This window comes from Macaca thibetana, chromosome 18 (assembly GCF_024542745.1).
Source record: "Macaca thibetana thibetana isolate TM-01 chromosome 18, ASM2454274v1, whole genome shotgun sequence".
In the NCBI taxonomy this organism is placed as follows: Eukaryota; Metazoa; Chordata; class Mammalia; order Primates; family Cercopithecidae; genus Macaca; species Macaca thibetana.
In genome coordinates this window covers 58398395-58412058 of record NC_065595.1, presented here as the reverse complement: position 1 = coordinate 58412058, position 13664 = coordinate 58398395, and positions in this window count along the sequence as shown.

Below are 13664 nucleotides of genomic sequence, written 5' to 3'. Positions count from 1 at the left end.
TCCCACAGTCCCACGGGCAGACTGTATGCAAGGTGATGGCGGCTCTGTGGCCGAGTTTGAGGGGCTCGTAGGGCCCCTCTGTGAGTAAGGAGGCTGGTAGATTTAGTCTCCTCTCTTCCTGTCTCCTCACCACCTCAGATCTGATATCTGGAGGCCAAGTCCTCCCGTAACCTTAGGCTCTAGAGGGTGAGAGTTGCCGTCATATTCACAAACCCAGGGGCTTAGTAAGGGCTGCCACTGCCCCCTAATGCTGAACTATTTGATCTGGGTCCCCCATATGAAACCGAGACAGTGATACGAATCCAGACCGGAAAATGGAAAAGTCTGGCATCGGAGCAGTCCACAGAACAAGGAAAAAACAGCTTTGCTTTGCTTGGCCCATTGCTTCAATATCTTGTAGTTGGTTTTCTATTTCTTGGAAACAATCAACATTTCATTGTTGTTCGCCTTCTGTGTCTTCTCTTTGGCTACTACAGTTTTCCTCTCTGTCTCATCACTCCCTTCCAGGTTTTTACCCTTACTTTTGTGAATTCTATTTCTTTAATGCTCCAAGACTGGTCTGAGATAGGAATAACAAATATTTATATAGCGCTGTGTGCCAGTTTCTATGCAAAATTCTTCATATATACCCATTTATCTCATCTTCATACCAAGTAAAGGGGGTGGTACTATTCCCATCTTAGGGATGTGTCTACGGAGACACAGAGAAGTTAAGTCACTTGCCCAAGTTTGCACTGTGGCAGAGCTAGGATTCGAGCCCCTGCAGTGTGGCTCCAGAGCACATGCCCCTAATCACTACATCATGTTGTCTTTTCATCTTGATTTAAAGGCAAAAAAAAAATAGGAAGGACATGGCAGCCCACACCTGTAATCCCAGCATTTTGGGAGGCTGAGGCGGGTGGATCACCTGAGGTCAGGAGTTCAAGACCAGCCTGGCCAATATGGTGAAACCCCTTCTCTACTAAAAATACAAACATTAGCCAGGGGTTATGGTACACACCTGTAATCCCAGCTACTTGAGAGGCTGGGGCAGGAGAATTGCTTGAACCTGGGAGGCAGAGGTTGCAGTGAGCCGAGATCCTGCCACTGGACTCCAGCCTGGGCAACAGAGTGAGACTCCGTCTCAAAAAATAAAATAAAATAAAATAAAATAAAATAATAGAATAGGTGAAGAAAGAGAAGAACATACAGGGAAGCCATCGCTGTCTGAAAGCGGAGGCTATGCTCTTTCTTTCTCCAGAAATACACAAGTATCATTTGCAACACAGGTATGCCTAGGTTGAAGAAACTGAGTAAACGTGTATTTCTCACAGTTAGTTGTTTCTTTAGAACATACAAGAGAGTGCCTAGTTGTTAGCTGGAAAGTTTAGAGGTATCGTTCTATTTTTGGCGTGAGTCCCTTCCCCTTTTCTTGTAACTTCAAGTGCAGCTTATTATGCTCTTATCTAGCTCAAAAGATTAGGGTAAAGCATTTTGTAAAGTGTAAAAAAGCTGGTGAAATGATGAACAGTGGTTAAAACTGAACACCAGAGGGAACAAGGAATACCTTGTTGTGGTGTAAAATCTCTGTGCTTAACTGTGCCAAAGAATTTTTTCAGGAAAACTTGCGCAAGATCTTGGCAGTGGTGTCTTGGGCTTTATCTTTTTAAATAAGTGTTCATTACTGCTTACATCATTGTTGCTATTATTATTTTGATAAGTGTACATTGCCAGGGATGCGCTGTGTCAGGGGTTCTCCAACTCCCATGCGCACGAGAATCACACACAGGGCTTGTGAAAATGGCAGAGTCCTTAACTTCCCCAGAGAACTGGATTCTGCAGGCCTCGTCTTGGAAGCTGCAGTTTTGGCCTTTGCATTAATTAAAATTTCTTGGCTAGTACAAAATCACAAAGTTATAAGATAGAATGTACTAAAAAAATTGTCCTTTTCACCCCTCTACCTCAGTCAGTCAGTTCCTTTCTCAGATGTTACTTCTTTTTCTCTTTCTTCCTTTCTTCCTTCCTTTCTTTCCCTCCCTCCCTCCCTCTTTTCTTTTCTTTTTTCTTTTTCTCCTCCTCCTCCTTCTTCTTCCTTTCTTTCATTTCCTTCCTTCCTTTCTTCCTTCATTCCTTCCTTCCTTTTTTTTTTTTTTTCTTCTAGAGTCTCCCTCAGTCACCCAGACTGGAGTGCAGTGGCATGATTTTGGCTCACTGCAACCTCCACTTCCCAGGTTCAAGTGATTCTCCTGCCTCAGCCTCCCCAGTAGCTAGGACTACAGGCGAGCGCACCACACCCAGCTAATTTTTGTATTTTTAGTAGAGATGGGGCTTCTCCGTGTTGGTCAGGCTGGTCTTGAACTCCTGGGTGGCCTGCCGGCTGGGCCTCCCAAAGTGCTGGGATTACAGGCGTGAGCTACCGTGCCTAGCCATAACTTCTTATTCCTTGCATAGATTGTATGCATTGACTAGGGATGCACACACAATATATTCCAATTTTTTGACACATAGGGTAGCGCACTATACACATTGCTTTGCATTTTGCTTTCTTCACTTAGTATATTGGGTAGGTCATTATTTAATCAGCACCATATTTAAGTACATTTGTTTCCAGCCTTTGGTTTTTCAAGTAATGCTGCAATTAATATCCGCTATCTGCGTCATTTCACGCAGGTGCAAATATATCTGTAAAATGAATTTATGGAAGTAGCGTTACTGACTCAAGGGTATCTACTTTTCATTTTGATAGATATTGCCAAATTGCTCTCACAGAGGTTTCCCCAATTTGTACTCCCACCAGCAATGGACAGGAGTGTTTTTCTTGGTCACACAAGTCTGATGTCAAACATTCTGATCTTGTCAGTCTTGATTCTCTGAGTTTTGTTTTGCATTCATCTTATTGTGAGTGAAGTCAAACATCTTTTCCTTTGATTAGGAGCCATGTGTAATTCCTTTTATGTGAACTTTTTGCCCATCTCTATACATTTTCTTTACTTATTTTTTTCTGTTGGATTATCAGTCTCATTGATTTGAGAAGTTCTTCGCATGTTAAGGAAAGCAGCCCTGTGTCTGAAATATACTTGACATAAATATATGTATATTTTTTCTTTTTTTTTGTTTTACTTTGTTTATACTTTTTAAAAAGGCATGATAATCTTTTCTTCTAAAAAGTAATTCAATTTATTGGTCTTTTCTTTTATGGCTTTGGAGTTTTATATAATATTAGGAAGGCCTTCCCCACCATTAAGATGATTTTTTAAAAATCCTGTGTTTTCTTCTAGTATTTTTATAGCTTTATTTTTGAGGTTTGCATTGTTTTTTTAATCTGGAACTTTTGTTGTTGATTGTTGTAACATGTAGAGTATATATTCAACATTTGTCCAAATGGCAACCTTATTGTCACAGCATCATTTCCTGAATAATCCATCTCCCTCCCACTGATTGAAATTAGAAAGTTAAAATTATATAAATTCTCATATGTATATGTATTCTTTTATAAATTCTTATGTGGATATATGTTTAATACAAATTTACATATATATTTGGGTCTATTTCTGGGTTTTCTATTTTGTACCAATGATATGTTTATGTATGTATCAATCTTATACATATTTCTTTGATTATTATATAAGCATGCCTCACTTAACGACAAAATACTTTCTGAGAAATATATCAGGCAATTTCATCATTGTGTAAACATCATACAGTGTGGTTACATAAATTTAGATGGTTTAGCCTACCACGTACCTAGGCTATAATGATAACCTATGGCACCTAGGCTACAAACTTGTACAGCATGTGACTCTACTGAATAATGTATGCAATTGTAACACAATGGTAAGTATTTATGTATCTAAACATATCCAGACTTAGATAATATACAGTAGTATCATTTTATGGGACCACTTTCATATATATGCAGTCCATTTTTGACCAAAATGTCATTGTGTGGTGCATGACTATACTTTGCATGTATTTTACTATTTAGAAAGCTAGCTCCTTTTCATTAATCTTATCTTTTAAATAAGAATTTGATCAGTATTCTTGCTCACTTATTTTTCCATACAAATTTTAGAATCAGCTTTTTCCATTTCAAAAAAAAATCCTGTTGGTATTTTTATTGGAATGGTATTAAAATTTTAGATTAGCTTAGGGAGAATTAATATATCTTAATTTTGTTAAGTCTTCCTGTCCAAGATGAAGTAGGTCTTTTTGTTTGTTAAAATTTTTTTCTGTGTCCCTCATAAGCATTTTAACCTTTTCTTCCTATAGATCTTGTGCATGTTTCTGGTTAAGTGTATTCTTAGGTGTTCAATACTTTCTGATGTTAGTTTAACTATTCTAATGGATTGTCATGTTCATTAAGAGTGTAGTAAGCCTCTTTCCCAGAACCATTTAAAATTCTCATATTTTTTTCAGTTGATTCTCTTGTGTTTTCTGAGGGAATAAGCAGTTTCTATTTGTACTGCTGGTGGTTCAGGTGTTGGTGGAAACACTTTTCATGGTGTCGTCTGATTAAGGAAATCTAGATACCTCACACTGCATTTATTCACTTAAATCATCAATTCATATAACTTGAGAGATGTAAGAGACTTGACTGAGGTCCAGCTGAGGAAACTGAGTCTCAGAGAGGGTGGGTTGTGGCTGGTCAGTATAGGGCGTGGGTTTCCAGGCTTGGGGATCCATGACCTTGGTGCTCTGGGCTAGGCTGACAGGTCCCTGAAGGAAATGCGAGAACCAAACACTGTGAGCGAAAGCTTGGACTTTGGCAGATGCTATAACTTCTTTTTACTCTGAGTAATGCTTCATTAATCGGTTTAGGAATTAACAAGATACTGAGACTTGGGCCAATATGGGTTTTCAAAGATTGCATGTGTCTCCAAACACCACCTCTGAGTTCCCTCCAGGAAGTAGCCCACATGACCATTGGTCTCCAGTGAATCACCAGGCCACATTTGCTTGAAGTAAATGGAAGCATTGCAAGAGCAGAAAATCAGGACAGACACCTACACTTGCTAATCCAAACAAGCGCCCTTTTTGAGCCACTGGAGGTCAGTTATCACCAAATGGACAGACACACTCGGCAAAGTTTTTGCAGGCTTCACAGCTTGTAAATAAGAGACTGCATTCTTCATGCTCCCTCTTGTTGAATCTGGCAGAGGGAAGACCTCTGGCTCTAACCAGCTGGGCAATGACCAGTAGCTGGGCTGGCAGGAAACAGTGATGACTCCATTTGAATACACTTTGTGAACCCACTATACTTAATTCAGAGGACCCATATACCAAGAACGCAGGGCTTCTTATTCATGGAGAATCATCCTGGGAACACTGGTTGCATGTTACTTATAATTTATAAAGGCATACCAAATACCAATTGGTCTGTGTGGAATACACTGGCATAGATTTAATAATATTTAACATCTCTGTAATTCGTCATTCTCTTCATTCTTATATTCTTTTTTTTGAGATGGAGTCTCACTGTGTTGCCCAGGCTGGCGTGATCTCGGCTCACTGCAACCTCCACCTCCCAGGTTCATGTGGTTCTCCTGCCTCAGCCTCCTGAGTAGCTGGGACTACAGGCATGAGCTACCACTGCCTGGCTAATTTTTGTATTAATAGAGATGGGGTTTCATCACGTTGGCCAGGCTGGTCTCGAACTCCTGGCCTCAGGTGATCCATCCACGTGGGCCTCCCAAAGTGCTGGGATTACAGGAGTGAGCCTTTCTTATATTCTTATTTTCTTATATTCTTCTTATTATTTCTTATATTCTTATTATTATTTGTACTATTACCAGGACTTCCTTCTTTGTGGCTTTGTTTACCCTATTCTTCCATTTACATTTTGCCGATCGCTTGAGTCTCCAAAAACAATTTCTGACTCTTTGATATCACTAGGTATGATTTCCAGGTGAATCCTTCCAGGAGAAATTTCAGAAGGTGTCTCCTTTTCTTTCTAAATGGGTCAGAGATACCTTTATTTTGGAACTGACCATGGGAAGTCTTCAGTTGTTGTTTATATCTTGGATTAGGGCAGCAGATGGAGCTTTTCTCCCCTGCCCCCAGCACCATCCAACCTTCTTTCCTTGACCTCTTGGAAGCATTTGACATTGTGGGCCTCTCCATCTTACCTGAAGCCTTCTCCCGCTTTGACTCCTGAGATATCGTAGATGAATCAGGGCTGTGGTGAAGTGGAAACACTGTGCCTTCAGAGTCATGCAAATGGGGTTTTGAATCTTGGCTCCACACACCAGTTCTGAGGCTTGAACAAGTTCTGGAACCACTCAAGGCTGCAATGTTCTTATCTCAAAAAGGAGGGTGACATAATCCGCCTCGTCTGCCAGTCTTCAGCCTTGAAGCCTTACTCAACTTCCGCTTTTTGAGGGTAGGGGCAGAGTTTGTACCCCGGGACATGATGCTAGCACAGTGCCTTTCACGAGATAGGCACTCACTAATTTATCTGCTTTTTACTTCCCATGTTCAGCCTAGAGTCACACCATTCATTCATGCTCCTTGTGTTAGGGATTTCTGGGGAAACAGAATCAATAGGATATATATATATAATCTCGGAGGTGGAGGTTGTAGTGAGCCAAGATCATATATGTAAACACATATATATGTGTATATATACACACACATATATATATAAATAATCCATATATTTGATTTTGGATTTTATATATATCCTATTTTACATATATATATATATAGAGAGAGAGAGAGACAGCGTGACAGAGAGAGAGAGTTGGTTTAAGGAATTGGCTCATGTGATTGTGAGGGCTGGCAAGTCTGAAATCTGTAGAGCAGGCCAGTGAGCTGGTGACTCAGGTGAGAGCTGATGTTGGTCTTGAGTCTGAATTCCACAGGGCAGGAGTCTGGAAATGCAGGCAGGGTTTTTTTTTTTTTTTTTTTTTTTTTGAGACTGAATCTTGCTCTGTCGCCCAGGCTGGAGTGCAGTGGTGCAATCTCGGCTCACTGCAAGCTCCGCCTCCCGGGTTCACGCCATTCTCCCGCCTCAGCCTCCCTAGTAGCTGGGCCTACAAGTGCCCACCACCAGGCCTAGCTAATTTTTTTTTTTTTTGTATGTTTCAGTAGAGACGGAGTTTCACCGTGTTAGCCAGGATGGTCTCTGGATCTTTTGACCTCGTGATCCACACGCCTCGGCCTCCCAGAGTGCTGGGATTACAGGTGTGAGCCACTGCGCCCAGCCCACAGGCAGGGTTTTTATGATGCAGTCTTTAAAATAACTTCTTTTTTTTTTTTTTTTTTTTTTTTTTTTGAGACTGAGTCTCACTCTGTCACAAGGCTGGAGTGCACCGGCTTGATCTCAGCTCACTGCAACCTCTGCTTCCCGGGTTCAAGCGATTCTCCTGCCTCAGCCTCCCGAGTAACTGGGATTACAGGCACCTGCCACCATGCCTGGATGATTTTTGCATTTTTAGTAGAGACGGGATATCACTATGTTGGCCAGGCCAGGAAAGAATTTCTTTTGGGGGAAACTTCAATCTTTACTCTTTTAGGGTCTTTTACTGATTGGGTGAGGCCCACTCATATGATGGAGGACAATCTGCTTCAAGTCCACTGATTTCAGTGTTAGTCCCATCTAAAAAATACCTTCACAGTGACACACAGACTGATGTTTGATTTTTTTTTTTAAAGTTGGGTTCTTGCTTGGTTGCCCAGGCTGGAGTACAGCGGTACCACCATAATTCAATGTAGCCTTCAATTCCTGGGCTCAATGATCTTCTGCCTCGGCTTCTTAAGTAGCTCCTAAGTTCAGGCCTGTGCCGCCATGCTCAGCTAATTTTGTTGTTGTTGTTGAGACAGAGTCTCGCTGTGTCACCCAGGCTGGAGTGCAGTGGCGGAATCTCGGCTCACTGCAACCTCTGCCTCCCAGATTCAAGCGATTTTCCTGCCTCAGCCTCCCAAGTAGCTGGGACTACAGGTGTGCACTAGCATGCCTGGCTAATTTTTTTGGATTTTTAGTAGAGACGGGGTTTCACCATGTTGATCAGGCTGGTCTCGAACTCCTGGCCTGAAGTGATCCGCCCACCTCGGCTGGGTTTACAGGTGTGAACCACCACGTCTGGCCGAATTTGTTTTGTTTTGAGACACAGTCTTGTTATGTTGCCCAGACTGGTCTCTAACTCTTCAAGCCATTCTCCCACCTCAGCCTCCCAAAGTGCTGGGATTACAGGCTTGCGCCACCACGCCAAGCTGTGGTGTTTGATCAAACAACTAGGCACCAGAGCCTAGCTAAGTTGACACATAAAATTAACTATCACTCTCCACACGCTTGGCCACTGATCCTTAGCAATTGGGCCTCTGTCCAAAGTTAGAGAGCTTTATTGAAGAGGACATTGTGATGAGGAAGCTTGCCGGGGTCCGTAGGGATCTCTGTTAGAATTCCCTCAGGATTGGAATTCTATATTATTTCTGGAGGCCTCTCTGGGGGTCTTGGGGAAGTTATGTAGAGGGTGCGCTGCCGAAGTCCTGGAGCTGACCACTCCCACCGGCTTGGCTCTGGGCTCAGCTCTGCCATGGTTGAACTGTATGACCCTGGGCAAGTCATGGACTCTTCTGGGCCTCAGTTTATTGTCTATAAAGAGGGGCATTTGGACTTGATGTACATTAAGTTCCCTTCTTGCTTTTAAACAGCTTCTCAGCTCCTTTTGTTTTACCACTAGCTTTGCAGAGACTTGTTAGGAATTTACAGCTTGTGATTGCTTCACCTTTTTGGAAATGGCTCCATAGTTTCAAACAACATTAACGTTAAAAAATTGACAATGCTGGGCATGGTGGCTCACGCCTGTAATCCCAGCACTTTGGGAGGCTGAGGCGGGCGGATCACCTGAGGTCAGGAGTTCGAGACCAACCTGGCTAACATGGTAAAACCCCATCTCTACTAAAATACAAAAATTAGCTGGGCATGGTGGCACATGCCTGTAGTTTCAGCTACTAGGAGGACGAGGCAGGAGAATCACTTGAACCCGGGAGGCGGAGGTTGCAGTGAGCCGAGATTGCACTACTGCACTCCAGCCTGGGAGACACAGTGAGACTCCGTCTCAAAAAAAAAAAAAAAAAAAAAAAAGCAATTGACATCATGTGTTTATTAACCAGATGCTTTTTTTTTTTTTAATCACTGTGATGTCATTCATCTAGTGAGTGCTCAATACATGTTTTTTTGGATTAAAACGTATTTTAAAAATTTATATATCATTAAAAAGACATTTGCACTACAGAAGCTCCTGGGTGATGATAGGTAGACCCACCCTCTCCATTAACTATCTTGTAGTTTAGAGGACTCCAGAGTATATTGGAAAGAACCAAGGCTTTGCAATAATACAGACCTGGACTTAAATCCTGGCTTTTCTACTTGTCAGCTGTGCAACCATGGTCATAATTTTTAATTTCTCTGAGACTCAGTTTATTTATCTGTAGAATTGGAGTAATGGCACATTGTTCAATGACATGTACTTGAACTGCCAAGCATAAGGCTTAATAGAGTAAACCTGAAATAAAAATGAGGTAAACTTGGACTGTGTGTGGAGTCCTGGAGCACTGTAATGCCACTAGGAAGTTTGAGGCAAAAGGCTGTCTTCCAGAGATGTCAACAAACTTACTGCCTTTTTTTTTTTTTTTAAATCACATCAGATGGGTGTGATCACTGTCTGAGCGTGTCCCATCCAACAAAAGAGGGTTAGGCCGTGAAGTGCTTTGCTTTTCTTTTAAAACAGACAGTCCTGTACTCTAGGAATCAACAGTTCTTCCTTTTCAGGAAGAAGCGATGAATCATTACAGGAAATATTGTGTTTTCTTTTCCCCCTCAAGTATCTTACCAATGAAAGTTATTAAAAATAGAAGCTTCAGTTGAGAACAACTTTGGGAGGAGTCAGAGTAGAGATGAATTTACTAGGGTTGAAATCAACATCTTTGAGTGAGTTAATCTGGGGTTTTAATCCCTGTCACTGTCTCTCCAAGGCCTCAAATCTTGGATCTTGAGAAAAAATTAATTGAAATGCTACTTGATTTCAAAAGACTTAGAATACCACTAATGATAGAAATAATGGTAACTTCTAAATAAGTAACCAAAATAGGCCTCTATTGGTAGCTGGGAAAAGCTCTTCCGGCTGCAGAAGACAGCGTGCGGCAGCTTGGGTGCTGGCGGAGGCGCTGATTTGATTGCGGCCATGATCATATCATGTATACGTACATCAAATCATCATGTGCTACATCTTGAATTAGTCAATCTTTATTTGTCAATTAAATATTTTTTAATTAAAAAAAAAAAGCATCCCAGTCACAGTGGCTCACGCCTTTAATCTCAGTACTTTGGGAGGCCGAGGCAGGCGGATCTCCTGAGGTTGAGAGTTCGAGACCAGCCTGGCCAGCATGGTGAAACCCTGTCTCTACTAAAAATACAATTAGCTGGGCGTGGTGGCAGGCGCTGTAAACCCAGCAACTCGGGAAGCTGAAGCAGGAGAATTGCTGGAACCCAGGAGGCAGAGGTTGCAGTGAGCCGAGATCGTGCCATTGCACTCCAGCCTTGGCAACAGAGCGAGACTCCGTCTCAAAACAAAACAAACAAAACAACAACAATAAAACAAACAAAAAAAGCACCACCACCACCACCACAACAAAACAAACAAACAAAAAATTGCAAGCCCAGTGTGGTGGCTCACGTCTGTAATCCCAGACACTTGGGAGGGTAAGGCAGGAGGATTGCTTGAGCCCAGGAGTTCAAGGCTGGTCTGGGCATCGGAGAGAGACCCTATCTCTGATTTGAATGAATGAATAAATAAACTTAAAGAGGAGAAGACAGCAGAGGAGGTGGATGTGTTGCTCAGGAAGTGAGACTGATCCACCCCCGCCCTCCAGCAGCGGTGAGCCCAAGGTGAGGGTCTGACCATCCTTTTTACAACATCATTTGTGCTGGAGCAGAAAGTACTCACTCTGTCATTTCACTGGGTTTCATTCAAACCCTCAATGGCTGTTAATCACCATTAACCAGTTTCTTTAAACTACTTTGCATTTCAAAGAAGATGGGTTCTATAACGTATCTTTCCGTCAATTATGGCTGGCTGGAGGTTACTTTACTACCATCTACATTCTCTTTTCTTTTATCTATTTATTTTTTTGCCCATGACATAGGGAGGTCCTCAAGATGTGTGCCCTCTTTTATTTTATGATTATTACTTTGTGAAACAGTGTCTTGCTCTGTCATCCAGGCTGGAGTGCAGTGATGTGATTAAGGCTCACTGCAGCCTTGACCTCCCTGGTGCAAACCATCCTCCCATCTCATCCTCCCAAGTAGCTGGGACTACAGATGTGCATCATGATGTCCAGCTAATTTTAAATTTTTTGTAGAGACGGGATCTTGCTATGTAGCCCGGGCTGGTCTCAAACTCCTGGACTCAAGGGACCCTCCCGCCTCAGCCTCCCAAAATGCTGAGATTACAGACATAAGCCACCGTGCCTGGCCTCTGTGTGCTATTTTAATTGATACTCCCCAAATACCTGCAGTTGGCACTTGGTGGCATGCATGCCCTTAGCCTCATCTCCTCCAAGTGGATTCCTCCACACCAGCTGAGCTCACACAGCCGTGTCTCAGCTTCACTTTCGCGTGGACTCAACAAAGCTGTTTCCAGCAGGGCTGATTTTAACCAAGGGCTGGGGGTCTCGGGTTCCTGCTCTTCTTTTCCAGAGTGGAAGGTGAGTTCGTTTTTTGCCTCACTTGAGGCCTTTCCCCTGCACCAGATGCTTCCTTACCTATCAAGCCCAAGCAGCTTTTAGAACTGATCGCTGACATTTGTGTTAAGAGAAGAGAGAATGAAAAAGAGAGCAGGCTGCATGTGGTGGCTCATGCCTGTAATCCTAGCACTTTGGGAGGCCGAGGTGGGCAGATCACTTCAGGTCAGGAGTGCAAGACCAGCCTGGCCAACATGGTGAAACCCCGTCTCTACTAAAAATACAATAATTAGCCGGAAATTGCTTGAACCCAGGAGGCGGAGGTTGCACTGAGCCGAGATCGTGCCACTGCACTCCAGCCTGGGCAACAGAGCGAGGTTCCAGCTCAAAAAAAAAAAAAAAAAAAAAAGGCAAGCAAGCACTACAGAGAACTCGAGCAGGCTATTTCTGGAGAACCTGCTCCTTGTCACCCCTTTTAGTGCTGGGCAGGGCTAGAAGAGATTGTCATTTGTTGACTGTCCTTGGGCTCTTGAAACGGAGTCAAACAGCTTCGTGTCTGTGACCCAGGCCTCTGGTGGTGGGTCCCAGGGAGGGATGGCTCTGCTCTGTTCATCTCGTCTGTCTCCACTTCAGGCCATCGAGGGAAGGGAGTCTCTGGCCAGCCTCACTCCTGAACACACCGAGGCTGAGGCAGGCCTAAGTCCTGCGGCAGGTGAGAACTGTTCACAGATTGTGTTCTTGGAGGTTTGCTGCTCACATTCCAGCAGGGTCAGGAAACAGGAAGCCAAACAAAGGAAAGAAACGCAGAGGAAGAGACCTAAAGAGACAGAGACAAGAAGAGGCACACTTTTTTTTTTTTTTTTTTTTTTTTGTGACGGAGTCTCACTCTGTCCCAGGCTGGAGTGCAGTGGCATGATCTCAGCTCACTGCAACCTCCGCCTCCCAGGTTCAAGGGATTCTCCTGCCTCAGCCTCCAGAGTAGCTGGGATTACAGGCGGGCACCACCATGCCCGGCTAATTTTTGTATTTTTAGTAGAGATGGGGTTTCACCATGTTGGCCAGGATGGTCTCGATCTCTTGACATCGTGATCCACCTGCCTCGGCCTCCAAAAGTGCTGGGATTACAGGCATGAGCCACCGTGCCTGGCCAAAAGAGGTCACACTTTCAAATCTGATCCAGAAGGCTTGTCCTACTAACTTGGAGTAGAGATGGCAATGGGAATGGAGACTTTTTAAATTAAATATTTTTATTTTAATGAGACATACAAACAAAGCAGAAGATATATCTTACATATGTACAGTTTAAAGAATAATAATGCAGCCTGGCCAACATGGCAAAACCTTGTCTCTACAAAAAATACAAAAACTAGCTGGGCATGGTGGTGTATGCCTGTAGTCCCAGCTACTTGGGAGGCTGAGGTGGGAGAATCCCTTGAGCCCAGGAGTTCAGGCTGCTGTGAGCCATGATTGTGCCACTGCACTCCAGCCTGGGCAACAGAGTGAGACCCTGTCTCAAAAAGAACACAAATCCTCGGGTCCTCACCACTCAGTTTAAGAAATAAAGCACTACCAGGATCTTAAAACCCCTGTGGGGCTGAAGGGGCCATTTTCAGGTACCTACGGCTATCTAATCCGCTGCCAAATGTCTGAATTTACCTTTCATCTACATTTAAATATGGCAAATTAGCGCCTTTTTTGGCATTCTTGAGAAAAGAATTGGTTTTAATGACTTGAAGGATTCCCTACTTCCCTAACGCGCTATCATTTGCCTTCCCCCAGCCCTGAATCCATTAAGGATTTTCCTCAGCTTTTGTCTGCAAAAAAAGGTTGTGAATGCACCCAGGGAGACCTGTTCCTGTTAATAACATCTGTTTAGCCTACCCCATTCTTCCTCAGTGCTATAGATATTAGAGCCAGGCATCGGTACTGACTTAAGGAAAGAGCAACTGCATCCATTTGCAACACAGCTAAGATATACAGTAAGGTATACTATAAACCACAGT